The 22,526-nt window shown below is 40.2% G+C and overlaps 1 protein-coding gene and 1 long non-coding RNA gene across 4 annotated transcripts in view; one reads left to right on the top strand and one right to left on the bottom strand.

Moving 5' to 3' along the window:
• GNG4 (G protein subunit gamma 4) overlaps nt 1–22,526 on the bottom strand; it is a 77,301-nt gene that overhangs the window by 45,494 nt on the left and 9,281 nt on the right. The window contains exon 1 of one of the 3 annotated variants that reach the window (XM_083176390.1): nt 2,109–2,238. The exons of the other annotated variants lie outside the window; for them this stretch is intronic. The gene's annotated coding sequence lies outside the window, so the exon portion shown is untranslated. Of the gene's footprint in view, nt 1–2,108; nt 2,239–22,526 lie in introns of those variants that run through there. 3 annotated transcript variants of the gene reach the window in all.
• On the top strand, nt 10,795–11,253 carry LOC146062552 (uncharacterized). Its single transcript, XR_014471385.1, has 3 exons — nt 10,795–10,841; nt 11,028–11,096; nt 11,192–11,253. It is a non-coding gene; the product is annotated as an uncharacterized LOC146062552 (long non-coding RNA).

Here is a 22,526-nt window from a genome sequence, read left to right on the forward strand (position 1 = left end):
CAGATGGTGAAAGCAGCACGTATTACCAGTCAACCTGATAAGGTGACCGAGGAACTTGATAAAATGGTTGCCAAGTTTAGTGAGAGAGGTTACGACCCTGAGGTGCTTAAGCAGCAGAAAGCGCTAGTCAGTGGTATGTCCAGGAATCAATTGATGGAACCATCCCCGAAGTCACTGACAGGCAGGATACCGTTTGTCAGCGATTTCTCAGTTTCCAGTCCCATTGTTGGTCGGGCTGTCAATGCCCTGTGGCCTATTGTGAGCACCGACAGGGATCTGTCTATGTTAGCTCAGTCGAAACCACTATTGTCATACAGACGTGGTAGGAATTTGAGAGACCGTCTAGTACACGCTGACGTCACAGATGTCATCCGGCCTAGTGCGAACGTCTATGTTAAACCACCCGGTTGCTACAAGTACAGTAACTGTATCACCTGCTCTTTCATGATCGCATGTAAGTCCTTTCGACACCCCCATTGTGATCGCACATATGATATTAGGCATGTGCTTTCATGCAATTCTTCATATGTCGTGTACATTGTCACCTGTCCCTGCGGCCTATAGTATGTGGGCCAAACCTCTAGAAAATTCAAAGAGAGGATGGCCGCCCACCGTTCTTCCATCAGCCTTACATTAAAAGGTAAGGTGGTGGATCAGCCGGTGCCTAGACATTTTAAGGCCGCGGGTCATTGTCTAGAGGATTTGAGGTACTTCATGATTGACCACGTCCCCCTGTCCATACGCGGGGGTAACAGGGGTAAAAATCTGATTATCCGGGAGTCCCAGTTGCGTTTGGGGACCGCCAGACCGGGTGGCCTGAATGACAAAATCAATTGGAACTCTCTTACCTGACATTTTTTGCATGCATGTATTGCACTATCTTATGTATATCCTGTATGTGGTTTTGTTTATTTCTGATTGTATGTCTTATTTTGCTTTCAGTCAGTACAGCTATACCATTGAGCCTGCCCGGGCTGATCCAGAAATGGCAGGTATCCCAGATGACATGCGCAGCTCATAGAACGCTGCATGGACCTGGTGGAACGCAAGTATTGCGGTTACCATGGTACCGCTGCTGTGAGGACCGGAAGTGTGCCGTCTGACGGTTTCCGGCGCCATGGAGGCAGCGTGCAGGGACGCCGTGGAATGGTGAGTACAGGGGTATATGTAGGGGGGTTGTTTGTATCATTCTGTGCTGTAGGATTTCTGAGGAAGGGACTGAGGTCCCGAATTCGTCCAAGTTTCCACAATACAGATTATTGTTTTGGTCGCAAGTCTCCTGAGTGCTCTTTTCCTTGGATTGTGTGCATTTTGTAAGAGTGGCACCAGAGCAATTGTTATAACTGAGTGCCGGCAAGTGTGGACATATATATATATATATATATATATATATATATACAAGAACATGTGGAAATCGCACACTATACTATAGCAGTAGGTGTGGGTGCCGGTCCAAGGTAGCATAGACAAGGAAACTGTGTAACCACTAGGGCACAAATATGGCAGCACTCCATTGTAGAGATGAAAAACACTTCTAATTTATTTAGGCTTCAGGCCATCAGCATAGCAGGTAAAAACAGCATTTGGGAATAGTGGGACACTTTGTATTCACCCATCCATATTACGACTGTATGCAGCTGTATGGCAGTTGTGGCAGTCCAACTGAATACAAAGTGTCCCACTATTCCCGAAATGCTGTTTTTACCTGCTATGCTGATGGCCTGAAGCCTAAATAAATTAGAAGTGTTTTTCATCTCTACAACGGAGTGCTGCCATATTTGTGCCCTAGTGGTTACACAGTTTCCATATATATATATATATATATATATATATATATATATATATATATATATATATATATATATATATATATATATATACATATATACATATACACACAGACACAGCAGTTTTTTGTCCAGAAAGACAAAGTGAGTCGGCACTCAACCTTTTTCAAAAATAAATTGTATTTAATAAAAGAGATACATTACAAAGTGCTCCAGCAGTGTCATCAACGTTTCATGGCCCCTGCGGCCATTTCGTCAAGATGTGGACTGCAGAATAAAGTGTACAAGTGCCAGGACAGTGTGGTGTGTGTGCAATCTTACCTGACTTAAGTAGTGTGGGTTCTAGAGGTGTGTCTCAGGTGCTGCTCCGTTCCCCGCCACGATCCCGCCGGCGTGCGCTCAACTTCCGGGTTCCGGCGCGTCACTGGATTGCCGTCGCGTCACTTCCGCTCAGCATCCGGCTCCGTGACACGCACTGGTTTCCGTGTTTGCGGTTCACCAGGAGGCGTCACAATGGGGGCGGGTTTGCAGCTCCTGTAAGGTGATAAGGCAAAGAGAATAAAACTTGGGCATCTCTGTAAGTCTTTGCGTATCTGCTAAATGAAATAAAAAACCGTGAGGTAGTGACAGTAAATTAACCCCTAGTGGACCTATAAAGAAAAGTGTGTGTTTAAAAGAAAGAAAAAGAGAAAAAAGTAATATAATGCTAATAGTAATAGTAGGTCATTTATGACGGAATGCTAGATTCTTATATATTTACATGACGGTTAATAAATCAGAGCTTATAAACTTAATGCAAAAAAAGAGTACACCAGAGATTTATGGTGGAGATAGTAAGGTCCTCTAAGATGTGTATGTCCTAGTGCAGGGGTAGCCAACCCTAGTCCTCGAGAGCTACCAACAGTGCATGTTTTGCAGGTCTCCTCACAGAATCACAAGTGAGCTAATTAGCTCCATCTGTGTATCTTTTAAAATGTGTCAGTGATTAATGAGTGCAGCTGTGCAGCAGCTAGGTTGTCTGGAAAATGTGAACTGTTGGTAGCTCTCGAGGGCTAGGGTTGGCTACCACTGTCCTAGTGAGACCCTTGATTGAAAGTCCCCGTGTTAATAGACAAGTCCAAATGGGTGGATGTACTCGATCATAGAGGGGGGGGGGGGGAGAGTGGACAACAAATAGATGGATTATAAAAAGACATTAAACGAAAAATTGTCATTGAGTCCGGCTGGTGCCACAGTGTTCAGGATATGAATCCATTTCTCTGAATGAGAAGCCTCTGTCTGTCTCCTCTTGGTAGTGGTGGTATAAAGTCAATGATCTTATACTTGAGGCTTGATAAAGGATGTCCAGCGGATTTGAAACGCCTGGGAACCGGCAGAAATACCACATTAAACATGCAGTCACATGCACAACACAGTTCGTGGTATACATGATAGAGTGCCCGTGTGGATTATACTACATTGGTCAAACCATCACCCAGTTTTGCAGTAGAGCAGCATGGCACCGGTCAGCTATAAAAAAAAGCTCTAGATGGCAAAGACATAGACCAACCGGTTCCCAGGCATTTCAAATCCGCTGGACATCCTTTATCAAGCCTCAAGTATAAGATCTTTGTCTTTATACCACCACTACCAAGAGATCCTGATCTTAAGAACACGTTTGGTTTGTCCAACATATTTTTTCCCACATGGGCAGATTAATAGGTAAACTGTATATACAGAGTTACAATTCAGAAAACTATCAACTTTCAATTCCTTTCCATTTCTGTCTAAAATGGATTTAGTGCCTTTCATCCCGAATTGGCACATCTTGCATCTGCCGCAAGTGTAAAAACCATTAAGGGGAATGACTGAAGATGTTATTTGCGGCAAGCTATTTGATACGTTTTCTAACGGTAATAGACTGGGTGACAATTTTGTTCGTAGTGTCCTTGCTCTCCTAAACACCAATTCCGGATGTCCCCCCAATGCTTCCCCCAAAATGGGGTCCATCTTAATAATAGGCCAGTGTCTGTTTAGAATGGTTCTTATTTCATTACTTCTAACATTGTATTGGGTCGTGAAGGGACAGAATACAGATTTTTTTCTCAGTTTTCTTGCGGTACTGTATAATCTGACTTCTATCCATACTATGACATTTGTCTTTGGCATCTTCTATCAGTTGTAATGGGTAGCCTTTTTCTTTAAAACGTATGCAATAGATTTCAGCCTGTTCTTCAAATTGTTGCAATGTACTACAATTAAGTCGAACCCTTAGGAGTTGTGAGTAAGGTAGGTTCGACTTCCATTTTGTTAGATGACAGCTACTAAACTCCAAATAATTGTTGCTGTCAACTTGTTTAATATAAGTACAAGTATCCACTGCTTTGGACCCTTCTTTGGCAGTTAATGTAAGGTCCAAAAATTCGATACTCCTATTTGCGAATTTATACGTGAAACTTAGATTGTAAGCATTAACATGAAGGTATTCCACAAACTTTAAAAACATATACTCAGGCCCCGCCCATATCAGCACAATGTCGTCAATATAGCGTTTATAGAGAGTCAGGTATTCGACAAAGGGGTTATTTTTGTATATGTGCTCCTCTTCCCACTCTCCGAGATAGAGGTTGGCGAACCCCGTGTCACAAATTGTGCCCATCGCCGTCCCGCATGACTGTATATAAAATTTGCCCAGAAAGTGAAATAATTGTATTCTAGGACAAACTTCAAACATTTTAGAATGAAATTCCTCTTTTCTCTTGAAACGGTTACATCTCGCTCCAATATTGCAGCAATACAACTCAAGCCTTTAGCATGGGGGATGGAAGTATATAGGGAGTTAATATCTACTGTACCCCAATTCCATCCTTCCTCCCATTCAATATTGTCCACTAATTGTAGAACTGACATAGAATCTTTGATGTATGAATTCAGTTTCGGGACATATACACTTAAACATAGGTCTACATATTCAGATAGAAGTGACTCAATCCCCGATACAATGGGGCGGCCAGGGGGTGCGGTCTGATTCTTATGAATCTTAGGAAGATAGTATATTGTTGTAATACGGGGTTGATCATTATTCAGGTAATCAAACTCTTGTTTTGATATCACTCCCTCTCTCAATCCTTCACACAGAATAGTAGAAAGATCCACCAAGAAATCCTTGGTAGGGTCCTTTGATAGAAGTTTATATGATATGGGATCTCCCAGAAGTCTTAACATTTCAGTGATATAATCTTCCCTATTCAACAGAACCAGACCGCCCCCTTATCCGCTTGCTTTATAATCAGTTGTTTGTTGTTAAATAGCTCTTTCAACGCCTTATTTTCATCATATGTTAAATTTTGTTCCCTTATTTTCACATCTTCACGTAACTGTTCAAAATCATTTTTAACAAGTTGGAAAAACATATCTATGTTTGGCCCTCGAGATTCAACGGGATAAAAGGTACTAGACCTCTTTAATCCCGATGTATTCGGCACCAAATCTTGTGTGGTCGACACATTGCTTTTTTTATCATTTTTCAAAAAATGCCGCTTAAGTGTAAGGTGGCGAACATATAAATTTAGATCCACATATAGTGCAAACTTTTAAACTCCTGCAGTGGGTGAAAATGAAAGACCTTTTTTTTTTAAAGTTGTACCTGAGTATCTGTTAAACTTATGTCCGACAAGTTATATATACCTTTTACTTCATCCTTAATTAGTTGAGGGTTCTCTTTTTGAAAATGGGTGGTCTTTCTCCCTCTTTTCCCCCTTCTTCTCGATTTCTCTTTCCCCAACGGTTGGGGGAGGACGTCTCTCCTATACGACCTCTGTCTTTTCTCTGACGATGGTCTAAAAAACTGGCAGAGTCTAAATTTCTAGATTGTCTAAGTGGCAAAAATCTATTTGTTATAACCGGTGAATTGGAGTTTATTTCTACAACCGGATCTTTCCTCAATGATTTCTCCCTGGTGACTTTAACCCACTTCTCTATGGGGGAGTCTCGTTGAGGATAGACAGGATCAGATCTCCTGTCCTCCCAGTTTTTGGTCCATTTTTGTTTATGGACAGGTTTCTGCCATTTATAATTGGTTTGTCTGAATGTACGTTTTTCTGCCCGGTGATTATGCCAGGTCTGCACCTGGTTTTTGTCATAATCTTCCTTGTCTCTTTTGAATTTTTTTACTTTATTTTGAATGACTTCTTTCTCTAGTTTGATAAATTTCTCATCTATGTACTCTTTAAACTCCTGTACTTCTTTTATATATTTTTTATCTAATTTAGTTTCTAGCTCTGTTGTTTTAGTTTCTGTATCCTTTAGGTTTTGTTTCAAATATAATCAACCTCATTAACTCGAGGGAACTCTTATCGAGTATACGATACCACTCTTTGAGAAATTTCTCATTGGTTTGTCCAAAAGCTGGTTCTTTAGACAATCGTAGTCCCCTCGGGACTCTTGCACATTTTACATAATTATCTAGGGTTTCGATATCCCACCAAATGCGCATTTCTTTAATTAAGAAATGCTCTAAATCATCATAGACGTCTCCCTCCTCCTCTATCATCACATCTGTTACACATTCATTACTCAGTGTGTCGGCAAATACATTTACATGTTGCATAGATCTTTTATCTCTGATTTCTGCAAACCTGGACATAGTTCGTTCTGCAGCAACTGATCAATTGGATATACAAAGTAAGTAGTAGAAGAAATATAGAAAGGTGCGCTGAACACGATGAAAACGTCCACATATAAATAGGATAACCTCTTTTATCCGACACCAATAGTCCAATCCTCCTTAGGATAATTTCATCAGCAAGGCATTTAGGATTTTAATCCCAGCAGCTCCGTCTCCTGTAAGGTGATTACACCTGTATCCAGCAGGTAGAAGAATTCTAGGAAAATAGAGACGTGCGCTCGATAGTGCATGAGATCCGTTTAAAAGGTTTATTGAACATGTAACATAAAAACAGAGGAATGGGTACACGTACCAATGGTGGCGGTTCTCAATCACTGCGGTCAGACAGCATAAATGCGGTGCAAAGCACCTGAAAGCTGGAGCCGGTTACACTCCGTTCCCAGACAAACAGCGACACAGCAAGTGGTGTTCTCCGTGTCCCAAAACTGAATTCATACATCAAAGATTCGATGTCAGTTCTACAATTAGTGGACAATATTGAATGGGAGGAAGGATGGAATTGGGGTACAGTAGATATTAACTCCCTATATACTTCCATCCCCCATGCTAAAGGCTTGAGTTGTATTGCTGCAGTATTGGAGCGAGATGTAACCGTTTCAAGAGAAAAGTGGAATTTCATTCTAAAATGTTTGAAGTTTGTCCTAGAATACAATTATTTCACTTTTCTGGGCAAATTTTATATACAGTCATGCGGGACGGCGATGGGCACAATTTGTGCCCTGGGGTTCGCCAACCTCTATCTCGGAGAGTGGGAAGAGGAGCACATATACAAAAATAACCCCTTTGTCGAATACCTGACTCTCTATAAACGCTATATTGACGACATTGTGCTGATATGGGCGGGGCCTGAGGATATGTTTTTAAAGTTTGTGGAATACCTTCATGTTAATGCTTACAATCTAAGTTTCACGTATAAATTCGCAAATAGGAGTATCACATTTTTGGACCTTACATTAACTGCCAAAGAAGGGTCCAAAGCAGTGGATACTTGTACTTATATTAAACAAGTTGACCGCAACAATTATTTGGAGTTTAGTAGCTGTCATCTAACAAAATGAAAGTCGAACCTACCTTACTCACAACTCCTAAGGGTTCGACGTAATTGTAGTACATTGCAACAATTTGAAGAACAGGCTGAAATCTATTGCATACGTTTTAAAGAGAAAGGCTACCCATTACAACTGATAGAAGATGCCAAAGACAAATGTTGTAGTATGGATAGAAGTCAGATTATACAGTACCGCAAGAAAACTGAGAAAAAATCTGTATTCTGTCCCTTCACGACCCAATACAATGTTAGAAGTAATGAAATAAGAACCATTCTAAACAGACACTGGCCTATTATTAAGATGGACCCCATTTTGGGGGAAGCATTGGGGGGGCGTCCAGAATTGGTGTTTAGGAGAGCAAGGACACTACGAACAAAATTGTCACCCAGTCTATTACCCTTAGAAAACGTATCAAATAGCTTGCCGCAAATAACATCTTCAGTCATTCCCCTTAATGGTTTTTACACTTGCGGCAGATGCAAGATGTGCCAATTTGGGATGAAAGGCACTAAATCCATTTTAGACAGAAATGGAAAGGAATTGAAAGTTGATAGTTTTCTGAATTGTAACTCTGTATATACAGTTTACCTATTAATCTGCCCGTGTGGGAAAAAATATGTTGGACAAACCAAACGTGTTCTTAAGATCAGGATCTTAGAGCACTATCGTAATATTAAAAATAAAGTGTCCAATCATAGTGTGCCCCGTCACTTTGAAAGGTTTCATAATAGTGACCCGAAAGGCATGCAATTTATGGCTCTAGAACAAATTAAATTCTATATAAGAGGTGGCAACAAAGATAAGCTCCTCCTTAAGCAAGAGTCATATTGGATATATACTCTGAATGTATTGAGCCCTGCAGGTCTCAATGAGGGCTTGGAGATTGCTCCGTTTATGAATTGAGTGTGCATTATTTGCATTTTTATGTACTATTATGACTTCTGTATGTATTAGGTCTTCGATGAATTTAGTGTGCATTGTTCACATTCTTATCATTGTATTTTGTACTATTATGACTTCTGTATGTATTAGGTTTTTTAGGGTTTCTGTATAATGTGTTCTTTTTTATCTTTAAATTTTATTATTGATTTTATTCAATTATGTACGTAACGTACTCTTAAAATATGGAAGTACACTAGGAGTGGACTTTTTAAATAAATATATATCTATTCTATGCCCAGCACAGTGATACATAAATTGTAAAAGAGTTTTTTAGTATTTAAATGGTTAAAATGTACGTGCGTTCACGTAACTCTGATCTGCACTGTGAGCGGGTATAAGGAGGCGGTGAGCCAGCGCTGGGCCAGCCCTCTGACGAAGTTGATACGAAACGCGTAGGGGCGTGGCCTAGCGCGGAGAACACCACCACTTGCTGTGTCGCTGTTTGTCCGGGAACGGAGTGTAACCGGCTCCAGCTTTCAGGCGCTTTGCACCACATTTATGCTGTCTGACCGCGGTGATTGAGAACCGCCACCGTTGGTACGTGTACCCATTCCTCTGTTTTTATGTTACATGTTCAATAAACCTTTTAAACTGAATTCTTCTACCTGCTGGATACAGGTGTAATCACTTTACGGGAGACGGAGCTACTGGGATTAAAATCCTAAGTGCCTTGCTGATGAAATTATCCTAAGGAGGATTGGACTATTGGTGTCGGATAAAAGAGGTTATCCTATTTATATGTGGACGTTTTCCTCGTGTTCAGCGCACTGTTCTATATTTCTTCTACATATATATATATATATATATATATAAATACAAAAATCCCTAAAGCTTGCGCTTTTTTAAAATACAATATTAGGTGGTCGCTGTTGACACTCTATCCCCTACTAGTAAGGATAGAACAAACCAAATACACCAACAATAGTGTCTTCAGCGCCCCAACTTTGTAATGTCCAACATATATTTCAATAAAAATATTTCAAAAAATATATTGACAAATTGCAGTGGTTCTTTTATAAGAAGCTTTTCTTTTTATTTTCAGTACATCTGACCAACACCCAACGCGTTTCGTCTCGTTAGAGACTTCATCAGGGGTACATGATCTAAAATATAACATACATTTTATAAGATACATAACTTTTTTAGGACATTACATTCATATAAAACATGATATTCATTATAAAAATTGATAAGAGTACATATGTAGTACCTAAATAATACATAAAAGTATATATAATAAGAAAAAGATGAGACTAGGATAAAGGAGGATGAAGAGGACCAATTATTTTACACATACAGTTTTTAGAGGAATATTAAAGGTACATACCTTAGAATAAACAAAGTATATTTGACCCTTCTGGGTCAGGAGATAAAGATAGCGCAAAAGAACCGTAGTTAGGGTCCCAATGTGACACCTCAGAAGACAGTAGGTGTTATAGAAACCTAATAATATGGTAAAGAATGGGGTATTTATTTTTATTTTTATTTTTAAACCATATAAAAAAGATTTTTATCCTTTCTATTCCCTTAATGGTACATACCTTCTTATATTTTTAAGATGTTTAATTTATCAGATGTCTTTGACAATATATTTAGAGCTTGAATGAAGAACCTAATGAGGAAGATATATATGTATATATATGTACCATCATTCGAGGCATAAAATCATAATGATAGTAGTGGATACATAAGCGTACAATAGCATAGTCTTGTATCCAGCAATAAATTAATATACACATAAAACGCCCTAAGGGATATAAAATTAATAAGATACACGCACGCACTTAAATATATCACTAATGACACGCTTCAGCTGTAAAATAGAAGAGAGCTGAAAGCAGGGACCACTTCCGCATCTACGGCGTAGATCACAGAACAGTGTGACGGTGCGCTCCACTTCATTCTAGGTGGAACGCAGTCTAATCTGTTTCCGCATTTAGAACGCGAGGATAGGAAAACAAAATGGCGGTGCGTTCCACCCCGTTACAGGTGGAACGCAAACGACCTAATTAAGATAAAAAACGGACTTCTAAAATTCAAAACATCATAATAATACAGATGGATAATCTCCACCATACGCACTAGTTATATACACTATCACTATTTAAAATTAAAGATAATTAAGTAAGATTTAATGTTTCTAAAAATTAAAAAATAAAAAAATGTATCTGAAATATGTTTAAACTTTAATAAAGTTAAAAAAGACCAAGTAAGTCATAAAACTATGGCGGAAAAAGGTGAATTACATTATATTTATATATAGAAAAACAAAAATAAAATATTTTCTCAAATAGGAAGTGACATCACAGACAGGCCCTATATATAGAGAGGCCAGATCCATCTAAAATCACTTGCAGTCTGGATCCCAATGAGTGCACACCTTTCCTCTGACACAGGGTAAGACCAATTTTTTGGTAATTCTTTTGGTAATTTTTACTTTTTCTTTTTGGTAATTTTTTTCTTTTTTATTTTTTCTTTTTGGTAATAATTCTACCACCATTTAGGATAGAATCTATTTTTAATTTGAAAATGATGGCTTTGGTTATTATGCTGAAATTCTGTAAAAATTCTGTATAATTGTAGGTCTAATAGAAAGAAAAGATCTTACTTTCTTGGACACATTGGGATAAAATCTGGATTTGCCCTAATTAGGTATGCTATTGTACGCTTATGTATCCACTACTATCATTATGATTTTATGCCTCGAATGATGGTACATATATATACATATATATCTTCCTCATTAGGTTCTTCATTCAAGCTCTAAATATATTGTCAAAGACATCTGATAAATTAAACATCTTAAAAATATAAGAAGGTATGTACCATTAAGGGAATAGAAAGGATAAAAATCTTTTTTTTATATGGTTTAAAAATAAAAATAAAAATAAATACCCCATTCTTTACCATATTATTAGGTTTCTATAACACCTACTGTCTTCTGAGGTGTCACATTGAGACCCTAACTACGGTTCTTTTGCGCTATCTTTATCTCCTGACCCAGAAGGGTCAAATATACTTTGTTTATTCTAAGGTATGTACCTTTAATATTCCTCTAAAAACTGTATGTGTAAAATAATTGGTCCTCTTCATCCTCCTTTATCCTAGTCTCATCTTTTTCTTATTATATATACTTTTATGTATTATTTAGGTACTACATATGTACTCTTATCAATTTTTATAATGAATATCATGTTTTATATGAATGTAATGTCCTAAAAAAGTTATGTATCTTATAAAATGTATGTTATATTTTAGATCATGTACCCCTGATGAAGTCTCTAACGAGACGAAACGCGTTGGGTGTTGGTCAGATGTACTGAAAATAAAAAGAAAAGCTTCTTATAAAAGAACCACTGCAATTTGTCAATATATTTTTTGAAATATTTTTATTGAAATATATGTTGGACATTACAAAGTTGGGGCGCTGAAGACACTATTGTTGGTATATATATATATATATATATATATATATATATATATATATATATATATATGATTGTTAGTATGATAACTTGTTTAGTTTTAGAGTTATAGATATAGATAATTACTGATAGTTGAATACAATAAGAATGAAGGGTGGGAGACCCCTGCCTGGAACTGGTTGAACCTGTGTGCAGCCTCATGGATGTTAACAAAGGACCAAGCTGCCCTCCAACCAGCTTCCAGCTACCAAAGGGGACTACCCAATAGAAAACATCAGAGAATTGACCTTATCACCCTTTTGTTTGATGTTAATGAAAAGTTTTGTACTCTGACCCCCAAGGGCAGAGCTTCTTGTGGATCAGTATAGTTGTGAGCTGTGCTGTGTTGTAGCCATTTTCAGCGATAGTGTTAGGACCTGCAGAAAAGTGGGGTCCCGTGAAGGGGGCAGCAGGCTTAAATGCACTGATCAATTCATGAACCAAATCTCCACTATTTATTATCAGTTAATTTAGTGTGTGCAGAGCCAATACAATGTCTGTTTAAACAATGTGGTCACAAGCCATAGGGCACCCCAAAACTAGGAAAGGTGAGTGCCAAGGTTTAGTGTATATATTGTTTATTAGATTAATTTTTTAAATTGGTCTTATTGTGGTCACATTCTCTCATGCACCCTGTTTTAGCTAAGACTCCATAGCTTATGTTAACCATTTCCCTAGATGATTAGTGACAGGTGTGTTGGTAACTGCTCACATATAAAAGCATAGTGTGCTGTGAGCCTTAGACCAGATAGCATGCCTCGAATCAAACATTGATGTGATAGCTATGTGTATTGTAGCCATTTTCAGCGATAGTGTTAGGACCTGCAGGCTTAAATGCATTGATCAATTCATGAACCAAATCTCCTCTATTTATTATCAGTTAATTTAGTGTGTGCAGAGCCCCTACAATGTCTATATATATATATATATATATATATATATATATATATATATATATATGATTGTTAGTATGATAACTTGTTTAGTTTTAGAGTTATAGATATAGATAATTACTGATAATTGAATACAATAAGAATGAAGGGTGGGAGACCCCTGCCTGGAACTGGTTAAACCTGTGTGCAGCCTCATGGATGTTAACAAAGGACCAAGCTGCCCTCCAACCAGCTTCCAGCTACCAAAGGGGACTACCCAATAGAAGACATCAGAGAATTGACCTTATCACCCTTGTGTTTGATGTTAATGAAAAGTTTTGTACTCTGACCCCCAAGGGCAGAGCTTCTTGTGGATCAGTATAGTTGTGAGCTGTGCCTTACAGCCTGTACTTTTCTGATTAATGCTTTATGCTTTTACCTGGAAGTAAACCTTCATTGCTCCTTACACCTTGCGCTTGGACTTATCTTTATTTTTGTAGCAAATAATATTCTGCTATTACAAATTCTAGGTCCTAAAGTGTACCCCATAATATTTGTTCCACTAGGAACCAAAAAAACTGGCTCCAAAATTTCCATGTTTGGTGGAGCACATTTGTGCTAAGCTAAGCTTGAATAGGGATGACTTCTGGGCAGAAGTACCCCTTGGAACGCATATTGAACGCATGCCCACTCTGGGGCGATGCGCAGACACTGTACAGACACAAGCATCACGCCGGAGGGACCCCCACATCTAAAATATACCCACCACCCACAGCGGACCACATTAAAGGCTAATAATAATAATAATAGTATTGAAATCTAGATCAAATCGCTGAACCGGAAGTGACGCACCGGGACAAGTACTATATATACTAGCCCAGCGTGCCCCAGCTGATATGTGCAGCTATTGGAGTGGCATGATAGGAATATTTCTCTGCTGTGGTGAGTCATTCTAATACCTTCTTTGACCAGTTTGCCTCTATATAAGTATATGGAATGTTATTATGGGACTTGTAGTCTCTCATTGAACCATTATGACAGTGTATGTCAGAAACTCTGTAAATATCTGTGTTATATTGTTGCCAATTGTAGCAAAGCTTCCCTGCAGAATTTGTATTGTTTGTAGACCTTTAGAATGTATGGCTGATTGTTACCTATTGTAGCAAAGCCTCGCTACAGGATCTAAATTGTGGAATGTACGGCTGATTATAATGCTTTAGAAGTTTTTAATAATATTGTAAATTCGATCCATTGTGGACATACCCCTTTGCAGAACCTATTTGATGTATAAGCATATTATGTCAAAGTCACAGAAGTGAGACAGAGGGTGAGTGTGGACCGGAGTAGAGCTAGGATGGACCCCTCCTAGACACACCTCCTGGCGCTCAGTAGTTTTGATTAGGTTCAAATGAACTAAATTAATAATTAGTGGAGTTTTACAGCTGCAGCATGCACTTCTGTGAGCCCGTCTAGACTCACATTAGAAAAGAGAAAATTGGGGGAGTTGAAGTGAATTGCGCTGCTGATTTAATAAATAATAATAAGAACACACTGGTTTGGCTGAATAAAAAATGGATGCTGGACACACTGTTCTTTTTGCAAATTTTATATGGAAAAAATATATATAACTAATACATAGACATACATTTATTACATTACATAAACACAATACTAAAAATGATTCATGAATTGGGATCCCAGTATTATAAGCTATAATAGCTTTTGCGCATTTTCAGCAATGTAAATTGTTTCAACAGGATTGTGCAGAAATATGCATATGGTGGTAATTTGCAGTACCAGATAGGGGGAAAAGTCCAATTTATGCACAGTATGGATTTACTGCATGGAGACTAACCGGTAAATTCAAATCACAGGGGATAGTGTGCAGTCACAGGTCTTATATATTATTTATGCTCACCCTGGGGGATAGAACTTTCTCCGTGCTGATTTGCAGGAGTCTCCAGCGAGCGGTCCAGTTGTTATGGGGATGGAGTTCCTTCCAGATGTAGCTATCACTCCTCTCGGCAGCACGCCAGTGTATCCTGCCTGTAGTCAGAGACGCGTGTCGTTCCCGTAGTCAGCTGGGAACTTTTTCAAGACAAAAAAAGTTCCCAGCTGACTACGGGAACGAAACGCGTTGACGTCATCATCACATCTGAATCGGAGATCCACTCAGCAAACCCCAACTTGATCCATAGTTGAATCGCAGCCCGTTTCACGCTGCCGGCATTCAGCCGCTTCACGCTAACCGGGACCACCGCAGCACAGGCTCACCGCTGACACTGTTTCTACCCCCCAGCTGAAGTGCAGCTTCACTCCTCTCTGCTGGCAATCAGCTGTCCACATCAACCGTTCTCCACGCTACAGTGAGGAAACCTTGGCTCACCACAGAGCGGAGTACTCCATCCACCGCCCAAGTCACTCCTTACGCCGCCGTGGGCAGGACGGTGAACCCGTCTCTGACTACAGGCAGGTTACAACGGCGTGCTGCCGAGAGGAGTGATAGCTACATCTGGAAGGAACTCCATCCCCATAACAACTGGGACCGCTCGCTGGAGACTCCCGTAAATCAGCACGGAGAAAGTTCTATCCCCCAGGGTGAGCATAAATAATATATAAAACCTGTGACTGCACACTATCCCCTGTGATTTGAATTTACCGGTCAGTCTCCATGCAGTAAATCCATACTGTGCATAAATTGGACTTTTCCCCCTATCTGGTACTGCAAATTACCACCATATGCATATTTCTGGACAATCCTGTTGAAACAATTTACATTGCTGAAAATGCGCAAAAGCTATTATAGCTTATAATACTGGGATCCCAATTCATGAATAATTTTTAGTATTGTGTTTATGTAATGTAATAAATGTATGTCTATGTATTAGTTATATATATTTTTTCCATATAAAATTTGCAAAAAGAACAGTGTGTCCAGCATCCATTTTTAATTCAGCCAAACCAGTGTGTTCTTATTATTATTTATTAAATCAGCAGCGCAATTCACTTCAACTCCCCCTAAGTCACAGAAGTGACTTACTGTGCAATTATCTAAAAATCATCCAAGTCACATAAGTTACATATTGTGTAAGCACATGTCCATTTATACATGTATACATCAAATTTAGGCTAGTCTGCAGTGGAATCATGAAGTATACATATGTAATTAATAATATGGTCGCCCCAACAAATTTTATTGGTCACATGAACTTCAATTGTATTTTGGAGAGGATTGACGGATATACTGTACCTCTCCACACATCACCCTATTTTTGCCCCATCTTACATCGTTACTGGTATGTACCTACACCTCCATTCACCTCTTAAAATAATCTTTTGATGAATTAATCTTTGATGAGCTCATCTTCTAATTATGTTGCTATAAAAATTGCAGAATCTTAATTCTAGTCGGTTCAAGAATCACAGAAGAACCAGCCTAGTCATTTCTTTTAATCTGAAGCTTTTTTCCATTGGTATGTATACCATTATAAAATGATACCATATATGTTAAATGATTACCTAGCTTCAAGTATCTAAGCCAATTTCTGTTTTTCACCACCCTAGAGTCTTTTTTGTTATACCCCTGATGAAGTCCAAGTGACAAAACGCATCAGTTTATTGGGATGATGGAAAATATGACTTCATATGAATGAAACAATGCTGGAAATTTGCCTTTTATTGATTTTTTAATAAATTGTATAAATATCTTTTGAAATTGATCAATTCTATCAATTTTACACCTAACAATTTAAGGTGGTGGTGGTGGTGACACATGAGAAGGCGCACTCTATATCTCTGCTGCGTGTACTTTTCTTCTTCCCCCACTAACAGGGGGGACTTATAGTGGTGCCACCTCGGAATCTTATTCTAGCGCAGTGAAAGGGTTATCTTTCTACCCATAATATTTGTATTAGCTTTTATGAGAGAAGTCATAGGTTTTATGGCCAATGTAAAATAAGTTGGGTAACTGGGACCAACCCTCTCTGGTGCCCCTCGCAAGGAAGAAATACAATGAAAAAAAGCCATTACCTGTCACCCTTGCCATCGGGGAAGAGTAAAGCAACTTTACCCAGTAGTGACGCCCGATACAGAACTATCCCATAGCCTCCCATAGGAACAACCACTTCAACAAGTCAAACACCTTTGCGGCATCAAAGGAGACTATAATGGAAAAGCTAGCATCCCCTGCCCTGCAACAGTGTGAACAGTGGTCTTAAATGTATTGCCCTAGATTTGCCTGGCATAAAGAAAGTTTGATCATCATTTATCAGTTGAAAAAACCTTTATAGAGAGATCTGCCTATAGGACTCAACTAGTCCTTATCTGGTTTTAACAATACAATGATGAGATCCTTGGACATGGACCGTGAGAGAGAACCACTATTAAACAGTGCATTAAATAGTGTTAGCAACCTAGACAAACAATTCCATATTTATTAAATAACTACAGGGGTATGCCATCTAGGCCCAGCGCCTTACCTCCCGGGAAGGATTTAATAGCTGTTTCTATCTCAATGGCTGAGAGGGGAGAGTCAAGATATTTTCTCGCCTCTAGTGTTAACATTGGCATGGATATAACAGATAAGTACATTTGTATGATAATGCAAGAGCTTGAAAAATGAGAAACTCCTCAGCTATATCAGGGGTCAGGGTCAGTGTTACATTTTCAGAGCCCATTAAGTCGACCACAGTATTTGTAGCCTTTTCAGCATTTGCAAGTCTAGCTAAGTAGCTACCTGGCATATCACCCGTAGCATACTGTGAATGACTAGCAAATAGCATTCTATAATCAGCTCTCAGTTAAACAATTTGTCCATAATATTTGAGCCTCCAAATAGATTCATCAAGACCATCATCCAAGTACTGAATTTCGTGGGATCTGCAAAAACCTCAATATCTGTTTCTTCTTGTTTGTAGTAGGATTTAAGTGCAGCTACCCTAATGGGCGTTCCAGCTTTGGCAGTATAGTCGCAAGGACGGCAGCATATCGGTCGAACGTGCGTACACACTGCACTTTTGCACTGATATGAGGCCGTCCTGTCGGATGAAAATTAAACAGCAAAGAACCGTCGACCGACCGAGTATGGACGGTCAAGACAGTTTTTTGCCGTTTATCGCTCGTACGGGACAGCGTACACACATATACAATTGAACGGCTGTCCGACCCAGAACGAAAGAACGGCCCGACAATTGTATATATGTGTACCCAGCTTAAGAATGAGGGTGCCACATATAAACGATTTAAATATATACCAATGTATATATAGTAAAAGTGGCTTTCCCCTTATTAATCTCTAAGAATTGATGCCAGGTGGGCTCCAACTCAGAACCTGAGCCCATACGGGTAAGCCAGAATGGATTCAGCTTCCAGAAGGATTGACCTCTTTGACCTCCCACATCTAGCTGTAACGCCAGAGGGGAATTGGCTGATATACCCCTAGCTTCATGTGTCACAGAGGGAGTTCTCTAAATCAAGGTACTGTAGGTGACATTAAAACCAGGTCTATCCTAGAAAAGGCAAAATAGGCAGGGGAGAAACACATATATTGTTTGGTTTGGGGATTTTTTTAGTCTCCTCACATCTGTCTCCATCCCCTCCATTAACAGAGAATTGACCCACACTACGTCTTGGATCCACCAGCGACCTATTAAATCTGTCATTATCAGAGTTTAAGACATTATTACCCCTTTGATTACCAAGTGAATTTGTCAAAATAGGTGTGAAAATTGCCAAATATTTTTATTCATAATGACCTGTAACATTTACCTTATATACGAAATATAGGGCCAGATGTACTAAGCTTGAAAAGTGATAAAATGGAGAGTGATAAACCACCAGTCAATCAGCTCTTAACTGCCATATCACAGGCTGAGTTTGAATAAGGACAGGTAAGAGCTGATTGGTTGGTGGTTTATCACTCTCCATTTTATCACTTTTCAAGCTTAGTACATACAGCCCAGGTGTGGATCAGTTGGTCACCAGGAAGTTGATAGACAGTCATTAGGTCGACACCATCCGGTCGACATGTGTCTAGGTTGACATGCAGGACGGTCGACATAAGTCTAGGTCGACATGGGTTAGGTCGACAGGGTCATATGGTCGACAGGGTCATTAGATCAACATGGGTTAGGTCGACAGTCCTGGGGTTTTCACAGTTAACAATGGTCTGTGTCTGATAAATCATCCCCCCCCCCTCCTTCCCTCCCCACTCTTTCCTTTCCCCATTATTATACTCTTTCAATGTGTTTTATATAGTTATGTTTCTCCTAAAAGCGATCTCTGATAAGATTGCAAATGTAATCTCGTATCTGCATGAAGCCTGAGTAATTTTTCTGATCACTATATGACCCAATATTACAATGGGAATTTTCTGGTCCTGTGACTCTGACCACCAAATTTACTATTTTAATCTAATCAGAGTGTTTGTCCATTGGTCGCTGAATGCAAATGTCTTAATCAGTGAAGGCAAATGGGTCATGTCAAGAGAACAAAAACATCCATATACATGCTTGATTATTTGAGGAATATCGCTGTTTATTCTTTAGAATTTTCTTTTTCTGTAACTATCATATACAATTTCTACTACTTTTTATTGAAAATGACAATAAAATTGTTTTGCAAAAAAAAAAGTGCACCGCGTCCCTTCACATAGCTAGTTGCACTCGCCATGCTTTGGGCTCTCCCACCACGCCCTTGTGGATGGTAGGGCATGAAATACCACCTGTCGGCACATGTCGGCTCAAAAAAACAGTGAAAAACCCAATGTCGACCTTTTGACTGTGAAACTAACCCATGTCGACATAATTGCCCTGTCGACCTAGACTGATTTCTAGGTTCATTTATATAACAAATGTGAGCGATGCTGGCATTTTTAGCACATATTTTGCACATCTCTTACAGAGATGTTGGCACTCAAGAGTTAAAGTCCCCAAGGAACAGGGCACGAGTGTCAGGAAAATGGGCAAGGAAACCAACCACTTTTTTTAGGTATATCATTAGAATACGGTGATGGTATACAGACAGCTAGTAGCAATAAGGGCATATAGTGAATTTTACAATGTAAAAATACATATCATCCCCACAGATCAATTTGTACCTGATCTACACTAAACAGTTTTGCGGACTAAAACAGATACCTCCCCTAGAAACAGAGGTATGCATGGAATGGTAACCCAGCCACCCAGGGTTTCTTCATAGATAAAATTTTAGCACCAACCAATTAAGTCTCCATTAAACAAACAATATCTGAACCATAGCGTTTGATTGGGCTACACGACAATGACTGTTTGATCTTATCATTAAAGCCCCTTACAGTCCAGAATACAAAGTTAAAAGTAACGGGAGTCATGAGCTACATACTGTATATGAAAAATATACTAAGCACTACATCAACACCCCAGACAAACTGACAGTTGAGTACCAGCATATTCAAAGAGAACCAACATGACACTTTTCATAATTACACAGCAATACAGCAAATAACAAAAATAAAAACATTGCACCCTGCACACCAGCCTGAACTGAGGCTTACTCAAATCCCTAAAACAAAAATCCCTACAAAGAACCTAATTTACAGCCTAACACGCCCAGTGGCGACAAAAAATACAGTGACAACAGGACAGAAGCTTGAGCTCTCCGCCCGGCAAGCATAACATACAGTATCCTCTGTATTATTTAGAGGTTGTGGATACCCCTGCGGGTTTTAAAGTATATAAGTAGTGAAGGTGGTGCTACCGCTCAGAAACACGTCTCTACAAGATGTAATCAGATATTGGTTATATTAAAAATAAAACAAAAAAAGGTCATGAAGAAATGGGGTCAAGGCAGCAACATAAATCCCATTAGAGGGAACAAGATTACTCATCCAGGTTGTCCCCAAGAGTCAGCCTTGCTGGTCTATGAGTATCCAACCACGTTGCTGCCTCTCTGGGAGTGGTGAAAAACTTCACTATCACTGACTATTCTTAAACTAGAGGGAAACAACATGGCATACGAAATATTCAACTCTCTCAGGCATCGGTTCATAGGAAGATTTGGTGCACGCTTTTTTTGTATCTCCATGGCAAAATCTGTAAACACTGATATCTTAGAGCCATTAATCATCATTGGGCCCTTAAACTGGGAATAGCATATCTGTCCCGGTAGATGAGAATCTTAGTAATAAATGTAAGTTGAGGTGCGCCAGGGGGCAGGGGTCTAAAGGGAACTCGTTCACTTTCCACTGCAAATAGCAGGAAAAAAGATTATGCTCTAAATATATCCACAAGCCACCTTCCCAGGAACTTCTCCGCATCGGAGCCCTCCTTCCCTTATGGCAGCGCAACCAAGCGGATGTTGTTCTGCCTCAGGCGGCCCTCCATATCCAGCCCTGTTCCCCTGGACAGCTGTAAATGTACTGTAGTGTCTAAATGTACTATTGTAAATACATTGACAGATAAAGGGGAGAGACGATCCTCCAACGTTGAGGTACATATTTCCCGATCCCCATCCTTTTCCCTTACTTTTTTGAGTTCATGGTAAATAATTGACCGGTCAGACTGCACTGCAATTTGATACACGAGTCTAGTCTCACTCGCCATCACTGCTTCTAACACCTGCACCATAACATCAGGAGAATCTTTATCAGGATGACTTTCTGGGGAAGGGGGAGTCTGAGGATCGGGGTCCTGCTCAGCTGAGGTATCTTTAGGATTGGGTACCGAAAAAAGTTCTCCAAGTGGGCCGCCGTTGAGGACTGGCGAGACTTCCCCATTAAAAGAAGTGAGGATAGTATATAAGTGTATAAAAAGGTGAATCAAGAAGATAATTTGTAAATAATTAGTAGCAAGTACAAACCACAGTAATTAAGGAGTCAGAGCAGCCAGCAGACTGTAGCCAAATAATGATATAGATATTATGTGTTGCACACAGTCCCAGTACACAAGAGGACACCAGGATGGCAACATACTGCCCATGCACTGAGCACTCCAAGGTCAAAATTCCCACTGCACTGAGCTCCCCTGGATTGCAGCAGCAGTTTACAGGAAGTTGCCAATATCAGACACTCTGGGAACCTCTCCAGCAAGCCAAGGTATCACAATCTTCAGAGGTACCATGTGCGTAATGGTGGCATCTCCCGCTGTCCACAGCGGCTCCCGCTCCCAGCCAGCAGCCTTAGCCGACAATGTAAAGAGCCCTGAATGCGCTCTCAGCAGGCGGCCGCAGCATCAGACTCTCTGACATGACCGCATGTACGGATAGCCGTGGGTAAAATTACAGATTTTGGGGGGGGGGCCTGGCCTAGCCGACCAACAGGGAGGACGGCTTTCTCGGGAGCTCCCGCTTCTCCCGGTTAAAATCCTTGTCCATCGGGCTCCCACTAACCTACCGGGGCCCATCGGAGCACCGCCACCTCAGCGCAGACTACCCGGGACGTCCTGGTGACGGTTGCGGAGCCGGGCAGTGCTTGTAAGTGCTGCCGCGGGTTGCGGCCTAGCCGGACGGAGCCGGGGCCTAGATTTGGTTGGAGACCGGCGGCTCGCGGACCGGAACGCACAGGGGCGGCCGGAGGAGAACTGGAGAGGCCCCCCCTGGCGATACAGCGGCGGGGAGAGTTAAAACGAGGCAGAGGGGAGCCCGCGGCAGACGAGGAGGGAGCACGGCCTACCCGGCGTCCAGGCCTGCAGTGCCTGTAGAAGCGGAGGGGAACCTCCGGAGCTTGAAGCAGCTGCACCTGTGCCTGTACCCACAGGCACCCACACAGAAGA

The sequence above is a fragment of the Crinia signifera genome, chromosome 3 (genome assembly GCF_055691185.1).
Source record: "Crinia signifera chromosome 3, ASM5569118v1, whole genome shotgun sequence".
Taxonomy (NCBI): Eukaryota; Metazoa; Chordata; class Amphibia; order Anura; family Myobatrachidae; genus Crinia; species Crinia signifera.